We start from the raw sequence: 10018 nt of genomic DNA on the forward strand, positions 1-10018 counted from the left end.
GGCCAAGAGCACGTAGAAAACTTTTAAATACAAACTCATTCTGAGGACGGAAGCCTTGCTCACCTTCCCCACTGTCATCAGCTGGGAGAACAAAAGCCATAGTGTACAAAAAGGTCGCCTTCTGTGCTCAGGGTCACCAAGTGTCCCAGCTTCCACAGCATTGTCCCATTTGGATTTACTATCCCTCTGTAATTATAAATATCATACCCTGTCACTCTTAAATCTGGCCCAGCTTGGACCAATGACCTATGTGAGTTACCTTATCCACACATAATGGCTGCATGAGTTCTGTGAGCCTCAAAGCAACCCTTCGAGGCAAACAGAACAAGTAAAATTATCTGTTTTATAGAGGAAGAGACTGAGGGTCAGCGAGGTTATGATCCTATTCACAGGACTGTTAAGCAGAGGAGCCGGTATCTGAACATTGGTCCACTGCACCAGGCAACCAGTACTCAGGTTCAAGGGACAACTTAAAGCCAAGAAACTTCAAAACCAGGTCAGAACTGCCACAAATGTCAATCCAGAAATACACCCTAAGGTACCAATGACATGTATGGCTCCTGAGATTTGCAAATAAGAAAAATGAGGCAATGGTAGCTCAGTTCAGTTCAGTCACTCAGTTCAGTTCAGTCGCTCTTTGCGACCCCATGAATTGCAGCATGCCAGGCCTCCCTGTCCATCACCAACTCCCGGAGTTCACTCAAACTCATGTCCATTGAGTCGATGATGCCATCCAGCCATCTCATCCTCTGTCATCCCCTTCTCCTTCTGCCCCCAATACCTCCCAGCATCAGAGTCTTTTCCAATGAGTCAACTCTTTGCATGAGGTGGCCAAAGTATTAGAATTTCAGCTTTAGCAACAGTCCTTCCAAAGAACACCCAGGACTGATCTCCTTTAGAATATACTGGTTGGATCTCCTTGCAATCCAAGGGACTCTCAAGAGTCTTCTCCAACACCACAGTTCAAAAGCATCAATTCTTTGGCACTCAGCTTTCTTCACAGTCCAAATCTCACATACATACATAACCACTGGAAAAACCATAGCCTTGACTAGACAGACCTTTGTTGGCAAAGTAATGTCTCTGCTTTTGAATATGCTATCTAGGTTGGTCATAACTTTCCTTCCAAGGAGTAAGCGTCTTTTAATTTCATGGTTGCAATCACCATCTGCAGTGATTTTGGAGCCCCCAAAAATAAAGTCTGATGTGAATTTAGTTTGTCAGAATCCCATGGTCCCACAAATGGCAACCATCCTGTTTTCCAAGAGTTAGTTTGGTGATAATCAACCAGACACGCTCTCTTTCTCCTAAAGTTTGTATTCTAGGCTGGTACTAATTAACTCCCTTCTTGGCCAAGCCTGTTTTCCTCAGTGGAATAGAGTTAGTGCAGAGAATAAGACAAGATAAGGCAGGAGCAGTGGGCAAGTGTCAGACCACAAAAGACCTTGAAGGACTTGATAGAAGCTATAGTTCCTAAAGGTGAGAGCAATGGACAGCTACTGAGGAACTGTTCCCAGAGGAGTGATGTAAGGAGATCTGTGGCTTTGGAAGTCTGTAGCAGACAGAAATGGAACAAAAGGGCAGGCTGGAAATAGAGCAGAAACTGATCAGACTTGGTTATGATTGACTCTGGGAGGGAGGAGAAGGAAAGAGAAGGAGGTAAAAATATTTTTAGACTCCCCCTTCTGGATGGAGAGGATGTCCGTCACTGAAGGAGGAGCAGGTTTTGGGGGCCTCAAGCTCTGTATTTTGTCATATGTGCTGGGTCCGATCTGAGGTGCATTTGAGAGATCCGTAACAGCAGATCAGGTAGGCACATTTATGTGTAAAGCTCAGAAGAGAAGTCTGGGCTGGAGGTGAAAAGGAATGGCTACTCAATAGTCACTGCACCTGTAGCAGCTCCCAGGATGCAAGTTCACTCAAGGCCATGGCCTCCAGTGGGGCTGGAGTGAGACTAGAGTCATGCTGATTCCTTTGCCCAAAGAATTGTGTAATGTTGCTTGGAATTTAAAGAAGTAATTACCCACCAAAATGTAAATTGGTGCAGCCACTATGGAAAACAGTATGGAGGTTCCTCAAAAAACTAAAAATAGAATTGCTGTATGATCTAGCAATCCCACTCCTGGGCCTGTATCTGGAGAAAATTACAATTCAAAGATACATGCACCCCAATTGTTCATAGCAGCATTATTTACAATAGTCTAGACATGAAAGTGAAAGTCACTCAGTTGTGTCCGACTCTTTGTGATCCCATGGACTATATAGTCCATGGAATTCTCTAAGCCAGAATACTAGAGTAGGTAGCCATTTCCTTCTCCAAGGATCTTCCTGACCCAGGGATTGAACCCAGATCTCCTGCATTGCAGGCAGATTCTTTACCAGCTGAGCCACCAGGGAAGCCCAGACAAGGCATGGAAGCAACCTAAATAGCCATTAACAGATGAATGGATAAAGAAGGTGTGGTACATATACAGTGGAATACTATTCGGTCATTAAAAGGAATGAAATAATGCCATTTGCAGCTACATGGGCAGTCCTAGAAATGATAATAGTAAGTGAAGGGAGAAAGACAAATACCATATGATACCACTTATATATCGAATCTAAAATCTGACACAAGTGAATTTACAGACAGACTCACAGACATAGAGAACAGACTGCTGGCGGTGGGGAAGAGGGTGAAGGAGGGAGGGACCGGGATTTTGGGGTTAGCAGATGCAAAGTATCACATACAGAATGGATCAACAACAACATCCTACTGTGTGGCACAGGGAGCTGTATTCAGCACCCTGTGATGAACCACAAGGGAAAGGAAGATGAAAACGAATGTGTCTATGTGTAACTGAGTCACTTTGCTGTGCAACAGAAATTAACACGTTGTAAATCAACTATAGTCAATAAAATTAATTTTTTGAAAAAATTTACCCACCAAAACAAGCACTTCAGATACCCTCTCTTTGCTCAAACTGTTTAGTCTTTCTGGGCTATAGTAACTATTTCCACAACACCTCTCAGAGCTGTCCAGACCCCTCCAGCCCTACTTTCTCTCTTTTGGAAATTCCTTCAGTAGAGTTTGTTTTATAAGTACTTTCAATGAAGCTGGGAGCTTGAGGAAGTTCTGGAAGCAGGGTACACACCCAGCCTGTCTCACCCGGGGCCTCTCGGGGCCAGCTTACAACTGCTTTGGGTTTGCAGCATCAGTTCATTTACTCCTCGCTATCTCCTGGGAGACCACTAATCCCCCATTTGACAGATAGGAAGTCAAGGCACTTCCCTGGGACACAGCTGGCAAGGAAACAGCTCACACTGGGACCCAGCACCTGGGACAGGAGATGAGTGAATCTTGGAGAAACGGCCCTTTGTAGCCACTTGGCAGTGGCCAGGAAGCAAAAATGTAGGACTTTGGCTTTGTTTTCAAAAGGAATTTTTCCACTTTCATTTTCAAAGGGAATTTTTTAGAATTCTTACATGTAAAGTCGTGAGCACTCAAGCTGTTACTCAAAAATACTGACACCAAAAGGAAAAAAGTCCACTAAAAGTGAACTTGCTTAAAACAGAAACTAAAATTTAGAGGAAATATTAGGAAAAAAGTCTTCTAGTTAGATTTAATTTGAAAAAATAAAGCTAAAAATTATAAAAATAAAATTATTTCATTTTATCTCAAATAAAACCTAGTTTACAATTACAATGACTCCTTCTGAGGATTTTTTTTTTTTTACTTTTTATTCTGAAAAATTTCAAGCAGAACAGTAAACAGACTGGTATAACAAAACTCCATGTATCCATTACCTAGACTGAATCATGGTTGACATTTTTTTATGTTTACTTTTATTGGCAAAGGTATTTTGAGGTCAGATACAGGTATTGTAACATTTTGATGTGAATCTTTTTAAACAATGACATCTACCTACATAGACACAAAGCCATCATCACACCTAAGAAAATCAACAAAAATTTCCTAGTATCATCTTATAACCAGAACACGTTTAAAGGCCTCCCTTTTATACCTCCCCCAAACGTCTTGCAGTTGGTTTGTTGAAATAAAGATCCAATCAAGAACCACTTGTGGACAGGAGAACAAGGTGGAGGAGGAGTCGGTGGACGTGGAGCACATCTCTCTCCACGGATACATCAGGAATACAGCTTCAGACTCAGAAGTGCTGCAGAACACCAGCTGAGAGCAGACAGGAGTGCCTGAACAGTGGAAAAGAATATATAGAACCACACCAAACTCAGGAGGATGAAAGAACTAGGGGGAAACCAGGAGTGTTAGTAGGACTGGACCGGCCCTTGGCGGGCGCGGGAACTGAAGCTGGCATCGGATCCCACATCAGGGCGATTGTCTGAGGCAGAGGAGAAACATATAAGGCTGAGAGTGAAACAGCTGCTCCGTGGCAGCCTAAATGAAAGGAAAATAAGATATTCCTTGCCACAGCCGGGGATAGGGATGCAGTTCCCCTAGAAGGCGCAGCAGCTGGGAACTGGAATTTATATTAAAAAGCAGAGACATTACTTTGCCAACAAAGGTCCGTCTAGTCAAGGCTATGGTTTTTCCAGTAGTCATGTATGGATGTGAGAGTTGGACTATAAAGAAGGCTGAGCACCAAAGAATTGATGCTTTTGAACTGTGGTGTTGGAGAAGACTCTTGAGAGTCCCTTGGACTGCAAGGAGATCCAACCAGTCCATCCTAAAGGAAATCAGTGCTGAATATTCATTGGAAGGACTGATGTTGAAGCCGAAACTCCAATAATTTGGCCACCTGATGTGCAGAACTGACTCATTGGAAAAGACCCTGATGCTGGGAAAGATTGAGGGCAGGAGGAGAAGGGGATGACAGAGGATGAGATGGTTGGATGGCATCACCGATTCAATGGACATGAGTTTGAGTAAGCTGTGGGAGTTGGTGATGGACAGGAGAGCCTGGTGTGCTGTAGTGAATGGGGTTGCAAAGAGTCGGACATGACTGAGCAACAGAACTGAACTACCCAGGAAAATGGAATATCACTCCATCTCTTTATGTCATCTTTGATTTCTTTCATTAGTGTCTTAAAATTTTCTGTGTACAGTTCTTTTGTCTCCTTAGATAAGTTTATTCCTAGATATTTAATTTTTTTTTGTTGCCATGGTAAATGGGATTGATTCCTTAATTTCTCTTTCTGATTTTTCATTGTTAGTATATAGAAATGCAAGTGATTTCTGTGTATTAATTTCATATCCTGCAACTTTGCTAAATTCACTGATTAGCTCTAGTGACTTTCTGATACTATCTTTAGGGTTTTCTTCATACAGTATCACATCATCTGCAAACAGTGAGAGCTTTACTTCTTTTCCGATCTGGATTCCTTTATTTCTTTTTCTTCTCAGATTGCTGTAGCTAGGACTTCCAGAACTATGTTGAATAATAGTGGTGAAAGTGGACACCCTTGTCTTGTTCCTGATCTTAGGGGGAATGCTTTCATATTTTCAGCATTGAGAATAATGTTTGCTGTAGGCTTAACATATCTGGCCTTTACTATGTTGAGGTAGGTTCCTTCTATGCCCATTTTTTTATGAGTTTTAATCATAAATGGGAGCTGAATTTTGTCAAAGGCTTTTTCTGCATCTATTGAGACTATCATATGGTTTTTATCTTTCAATTTGCTAATATGGTATATCACATTAATTCAGTTCAGTTCAGTCGCTCAGTTGTGTCCAAATCTTTGCAACCCCATGGACTGCAGCATGCCAAGCTCCCCTGTCCATCACCAACTCCAGGAGCTTATTCAAACTCATGTCCATTGACTGGGTGATTCCATCCATCCTCTGTCATCCCCTTTTCCTCCCACCTTCAATCTTTCCCAGCATTAAGGTCTTTTCAAATGAGTCAGCTCTTCCCATCTGGTGGCCAAAGTATTGGAGTTTCAGCTTCAGCATCAGTCCTTCCATTGAATATTCAGGGATTGATTCAATTCAGTGTGAATCAATCACATTGATTGATTTGTGTATTTTGAAGAATCCTTGCATCCCTGGATTATACCAAACTTGATCATGGTGTATGAGCTTTATGATGTGTGCTGAATTCTGTTTGCTAAAATTTTGTTGAGGATTTCTGCATCCATGTTCATCAGTGATATTGGCCTGTAGTCTTCTTTTTTTGTGTTGTCTTTCTCTGTTTTTGTTTCAGGGGATGGTGGCCTCATAGAATGAGTTTGGAAGTGTTCCTTCCTCTGCAATTTTTTGAAAGAGTTTTAGAAGGATAAGCATTAGTGCTTCTCTAAATGTTTGACAGAATTCTCCTGTGAAGCCATCTGGTTCTGGGCTTTGGGGGTTTTTTTTGCAAGATTTTTTATCACAGCTTCAATTTCAGTGCTTGTAATTGGGTTGTTCATAATTTCTGTTTCTTCCTGGTTTAGCCTTGGAAGATTGAACTTTTCTAAGAACCTGTCCATCTCTTCCAGGTTATCGATTTTATTGCCATATATTTTGAATGAGATCCTTGCTGGGTACAGTAATCTTTCCCTTTCAGGACTTTAAATATATCCTGCCATTCCTTCTGGCCTGCAGAGTTTCTGCTGAAAGATCAGCTGTTAAACGTATGGTGTTTCCCTTGGATGTTATTGTTGCTTTTCCCTTTCTGCTTTTAATATTCTGGTTTTGTGTGTTTGGTCTTTGTTAGTTTGATTAGTATGTGTCTTGGCGTGTTTCTCCTTGGGTTTATCCTGAATGGGACTCTTTGCGCCTCTTGAACTTGACTATTTCCTTTTCCATGTTGGGGAAATTTTTAACTATGAACTCTTCAAATTTTTTCTCATACCTTTTCTTTTTCTCTTCTTCCGGGACCCCTATAATTCAAATGTTGGTGCATTTGATATTGTCCCAGAGGTCTCTGAGACTACCCTCAGTCTTTTTTATTCTTTTTAGTTCATTCTGCTCTTCAGAAGTTATTTCCACCATTTTATCTTCCAGCTTACTGATTCATTCTTCTGCTTCAGATATTCTGCTGTTGATTCCTTGTAGAGTATTTTTAATTTCAGTAATTGTGTTGTTTGTATGTTTATTTTTTATTTCTTCTAGGTCTTTGTTAATTGATTCTTGCATTTTCTCCATTCTGTTTGCATGGTTTTTGATAATCTTTACTATTATTATTCTGAATTCTTTTTCAGTTAGTCTGCCTATTTCCTCTACATTTATTTGAATTTCTGTGTTTCTAGTTTGTTCCTTCATTTGTGTAGTATTTCTCTGCCTTTTCATTATTCATTTTCAACTTATTGTGTTTGAGGTCTCCTTTTCCCATGCTTCAGGGTTGAATTCTTTCTTCCTTTTGGTTTCTACCCTCCTAAGGTTGGTCCAGTGGTTTGTGTAAGCTTCGTATCGGGTGAGATTTGTGCTGAGTTTTTTTGTTTTGCTTTGTTTTTCCTCTGATGGTCAAGGCTAAGTGAGGTGGTAATCCTATCTGGTGATGATTTGGTTTGTATTTTTGTTTTGTTTGTTGTTTAGATGAGATGTCCTGCACAGGGTGCTACTGGTGGTTGGGTGATGTTGGGTCTTGTATTCAAGTGGTTTCCAAAACAATCCAACAAAAATAAAGTACAGTAGATTGACCCAGCAAACAAAGGAAATAAAAAATTATATCTACCAGTTAAGAACAAAACTAACTAAAGCACAAACTGGAAAACAAAACTAAAGCAAGGTGCCAAGTGGGAAATAAAGCAATGAACACAAAACTAACAAATATTTTGAGAGGAAAGGAAAGAAAGAATTAATATGCAAAGTTAAATAGAGGTAGATAAAGAAGATTTGTATACATCAAAGATTAACTGCAAGGGCAAAGAACAGTAGGAAAAGCAAAAAAAAATAAATGTAGAAAAAAATATAAGTTTAAAAAATTAAAATTAAGAGGGGAAAAAAAGGAAGAATTTAAAAAAAAGAAAAAGGAAAACTCCACAGAACTGCAAAAGCCCAACATAGAGGCAGAAGTTTATAACAACAATAAAAAATGTGGCTGAGAAAAGAAAAAGCTCAGAAGCTTAAGTAGATTTCATAGTGCCAATAAAATCGACAACTACAACGGGGGGGGAGGGGGGGAATCCAAATGAATCTACAGAACAAGTCAAAACATAAGAATAATGAATGTTTTTCTTGAGTCACTGCTGTCAGAGTCCTTTCCCTCGCTGGGAGTCACAGTCCAGCTCACCTCCCTAAGACGCCCTCCAACACTGTGCTGCTGTGGGGGCAGCTCAGAGTCTAATCTGGTCCTACTCCTGTGTGTTCTTGCCTCCAATGTCACAGCTATCAGAACTAGTGTATTTTCTTTTGCGGGAGCTCTCAATGACCTTTTATATAGTCCACAGACATAGAGTTTGCCTAGTTGATCGTGTGGATTTAATCTGCAGTTTGTACAGCTGATGGGAAGGTTTTGGGTCTTCTTCCTTAGCCACACTGCCCCTGGGTTTCAACTGTGGTTTTACTTCCACCTCTGCATGTGGGTTGTCCACTGGGATTTGCTTCTGAGGCTGCCCTGAAGGACTTGGGTCTGCCCCAGTGAGGACCAGATGTGGAGGTGGTGCAGCAGCTTGGGTAGCAGGGATTTTGGCAGCTCTCAGGAGAGTTGGCAGCTAGGGCAGCAGGAAATATAGTGCTCTAGAAGGGTATGGCAACCAGTATTGGCCAATACACTCCAGGATTCTTGCCTGGAGAAGCCCCCTGATGGAAAAGCCTGGCAGGCCACAGTTCACAAGGTTGGACATGACCAAAGTGACCCTATCTGCATAGATGCAAGACTTTTTTTTTTGGCCTGTGGCAGCTCTGCCCCAGTGAGAGTTGAGTGTGAAGGTGGCTCAGCTGCTTGGCTTGTGAGGATCCTGGCAATGCCAACTGTGCAGGCACACGGACTGCCTCCACTGCAGGAGTTATGGCCCCATCAGAGTCTTTTCAAGCCTCTTGTAGCTGGTGATCAGAAGGCCTCTTTGGCCACTCTTTCTCTGTAGCTGCTCCCATTCAGGCACTTGGAGGGCTCCCTTGCCTGGGGTCCTTCGCTGTTGTTCGATGCATCAGGCACATAGAGGGGCACCCCCTGGCTGGGGTCTTCTCTGTAGATTGGCAGGTCAGGGACTTAAATGGGGCACCCTGGGTGGGGGTCCTACTCTGTAGTTCAGTGCCTCAGGCATTTTATGGGCCAGCCTTTCTATTGTTCAGCTTCCCATTCTGGCCTGTGGGGAGAGAGAGACTATGGTGATGGCTCCACCCCCTATGCATTGTCGTTTTTCTTCCAAGGAGCAAGTGTCTTTTAATTTCATGGCTCTAGTCACCATCTGCAGTGATTTTGGAGCCCCCCAAAATAAAGTTTCTCACTGTTTCCATTTATTCCCCATCTATTTGTCATGAAGTGATGGGACTAGATGCAATGATCTTAGTTAATCAAGCTGATCACATGGACCACAGCCTTGTCTAATTCAATGAAACTATGAACCATGCCATGTAGGCCCACCCAGAATGGACAGGTCATGGTGGAGTGTTCTGACAAAACGTGGTCCACTGGAGAAGGGAATGGCAAGCCACTTCAGTATTTTTGCCTTGAGAACCCCATGAACAATATGAAAAGGCAAAGAGATAGGATACTGAAAGATGAACTCACCAGGTCAGTAGGTGCCCAATATGCTACTGGAGAAGAGTGGAGAAATAACTCCAGAAAGGATGAAAAGACAGAGCCAAAGCAAAAACAACACCCAGTTTTGGATGTGACTGATGATGGAAGTAAAGTCAATGCTGTAAAGAACAATATTGCATAGGAAGCTGGAATGTTGGGTCCATGAATCAAGGTAAATTGAAAGTGGTTTAACAGGAGATAGCAAGAGTGAACATCAACATTTTAGGAATCAGTGAACTAAAATGGAGTGGAATGGGTGAATTTAACTCAGATGAGCATTATATCTACTACTGTGGGTAAAAATCCCTTAGAAGAAATGGAGTAGCCATCATAGTCAACAAAAGAGTCCAAAATGCAGTACTTGTATGCAGTTTCAAAAACAACAGAATGAT

Source organism: Bos mutus, chromosome 2 (genome assembly GCF_027580195.1).
Source record: "Bos mutus isolate GX-2022 chromosome 2, NWIPB_WYAK_1.1, whole genome shotgun sequence".
NCBI classification, from domain to species: Eukaryota; Metazoa; Chordata; class Mammalia; order Artiodactyla; family Bovidae; genus Bos; species Bos mutus.